Source organism: Ruditapes philippinarum, unplaced genomic scaffold, assembly GCF_026571515.1.
Source record: "Ruditapes philippinarum isolate M1 unplaced genomic scaffold, ASM2657151v2 ctg245_1_1_1_1, whole genome shotgun sequence".
NCBI lineage: Eukaryota > Metazoa > Mollusca > Bivalvia > Venerida > Veneridae > Ruditapes > Ruditapes philippinarum.
Window position 1 is genome coordinate 237,286 of NW_026852039.1, and position 3,190 is coordinate 240,475.

The following is a 3,190-nucleotide window of genomic DNA, read 5'->3' on the forward strand; positions in this document are numbered from 1 at the left end:
CGAACCTGCCCATTATGACTTTGAGGGGTGTCAGTAACAAAATAATGAAATTACCCAGTAAGCAGTATTGAGCCTGGTCAGATTGGTTCGACAACTCATTATTATAGACATAACGATAAAGGACTAGACTTAATAGTTTTTTATGGTTTCTAGGCAACAATTTTACAGAAATTTGCCAAAGTAAATAATTATTAAATCAACAACCTGCTTCATCAATTAAATACAAAATAATTAAAAACTAATGATACATGTTCATGTATAGGTTATTACATGTTAATTAATACGATATAGATAGTTACTGTGTAATTGCCTGTAGTCATTGTGAAAAAAGTGAGAACAATACACACTGTATGACTCATATTTGTATATATAGATATAATTGTGTTCACATAAATCATCAATAAATATTGAATACAAAACATAAAAAATATAGAGCTAATACAAACATATTTTTTTCAAAAACTTGAAAATGCTAATATTTGATTCAGAAAGATACAAGTTTGCGTTGAAATAATTATATTGCTGTTACAGTACTTTTTTTTCTCTCAAATTAATTCATAATGATATTAAAGTACATAACTTTATGATGAATAAAAATACCTAAAAATCAAATTCTACCATTTTTTGCAATCTAATAAAGAAAATAGGATGTTTCAAGTGCCATCTAAGGACCATATAACTCAAAGAAAATGTTAACTATCAGCATTAATGTGCATTAACTCAACATCATCACATTTTTAATCTTCACCTATTCTACCGATACATCAATTTAAACTTTGTTTCACATAAAATCTTGATAAGTACCTATTAGCTAAGATCAAGAATAGAAAAACTCATTGTCAATGAACATTATCTTTTAAAACTAATATAATAAAATTAAATTGTCCTGTTACATAACTCATTTTGTTTAAAAGTCTTCACTGTAATTTCAGTTAACATTAATAATTTTTTACCTCAATAAACTTCACTTTTACTATCCTTCTGCATTTGTAAACTCTCTTAGAAATACACCAAAAGAACCAGTCTAAAAAAACAATCTTAAATACAGTAACCAGTCAAAGAATTAATCTTAAATAAACAAACCAGTCAAAGAATCAATCTTAAATAAACCAGTCAAAGAATCAATCTTAAATACATGAACCAGTCTAAGAATCAATCTTAAGTGTAAGGACAATATAACAATATAAAAAAGTTAGCTACATGAATGTGCAAGCTGGCCGGGGCTTATATGGTTTCACTTTTGGCTCCAGTATGTTAGGGGTTAAAAATATTTTTATTCAATTGTCTATCAAAGTAAACTTATCATACACTTGAATTTCAAAGGCTAAAGGAATATTTATAGCCAAGGTATCTTTTGTTTTGCATTGTATAAAACTGTAAATACTTTTTATAGTGTACAGTTAAACTTGTGCTTTTAGACCATCTTAGAGCATTAACCATATTACAAAGAGCCTGTTTTTAAAGACCTTGGTAACATTTTTAAATCATCGCCCAAATGCAATTCAGACTTGGTCACACAACAACATGTTTTATCAAATTGTCACAGCAAAGATGTCTGAAATGTATGCTGTTATTTTATGATCACTCAAGTCTTTAAATGATTCACTCTTACACTTATCATGAATGTATTCCTTACACATAAAACATTTAAAAAACTAGAAATGTGTCCATAGGACACGGATGCCCCCACATGCCACTGTTCTGTCAATCTTATGACTCTAGGTCAAATATTTTTTGGACTACATGTGCCACAAGTTGAAAACTAAAAATCAACAAAGGGCAATAATTCTGTTAAATTTGGTCGCAGCAAAAATTCCTTCCTTTACTACCATCTACACATTAAGGTTGTTAATCCCTGTAAGTTTAAGCAAAATCTGCCATCCGGTTTAAGAGGAGTTGCGTTCACAAAATTTCTACACAGTATATAATGAAAAAATCAACAAAGGGCCATAATTATGTTAAATTTGGTTGCAGCAAAAATTCCTTCCTTTACTACCATCTACACATTACGGTTGTTCATCCCTGAAAGTTTAAGCAATATCTGCCATCCGGTTAAAGAGGAGTTGCGTTCACAAAACTTCTACATAGTATTTAGTGTAAAAATCAACAAAGGGCCATAATTCTGTAAAATTTGGTCGCAGCAAAAATTCCTTCCTTTACTGCCACCTACACCTTAAGGTTCTTCATCCCTGGAAGTTAACGCAAAATCTGCCATCCAGTTTAAGAGGAGTTGCATTCACAAAATTTCTATATAGTATATAGTGAAAAATCAACAAAGGGCCATAATTCTGTTAAATTTGGTCGCAGCAAAAATTCCTTCCTTTACTGCCATCTACACATTAAGGTTGTTCATCCCTGTAAGTTTAAGCAAAATCTGCCATCCGGTTTAAGAGGAGTTGCGTTCACAAAATTTCTACACAGTATATAATGAAAAAATCAACAAAGGGCCATAATTCTGTAAAATTTGGTCGCAGCGAAAATTCCTTCCTTTACTACCATCTACACCTTAAAGTTGTTCATCCCTATAAGTTTAAGCAAAATCTGCCATCCGGTTTAAGAGGAGTTGCGTTCACAAAATTTCTACATAGTATATAGTGAAAAAATCAACAAAGGGCCATAATTCTGTAAAATTTGGTCGCAGCGAAAATTCCTTCCTTTACTACCATCTACACCTTAAGGTTGTTCATCCCTGTAAGTTGAAGCAAAATCTGCCATCCGGTTTAAGAGGAGTTGCGTTCACAAAATTTCTACATAGTATATAGTGAAAAAATCAATAAAGGGCCATAATTCTGTTAAATTTGGTCGCAGCAAAAATTCCTTCCTTTACTACCATCTACACATTAAGGTTGTTAATCCCTGTAAGTTTAAGCAAAATCTGCCAACTGGTTAAAGAGGAGTTGCGTTCACAAAATTTCTATATAGTATCTAGTGAAAAAATCAACAAAGGGCCATAATTCTGTTAAATTTGGTCGCAGCGAAAATTCCTTCCTTTACTACCATCTACACATTAAGGTTGTTCATCCCTGTAAGTTTAAGTAAAATCTGCCATCCGGTTTTAGAGGAGTTGCGTTCACAAGATTTCGGGACGTACGGACGGACGGACTGACGGACGGACTGACGAACGGACGGACTGACGGACGGACGGACAAGTGCAACGCTATATGCTCCCACATTGTGGGGGCATAAAAAT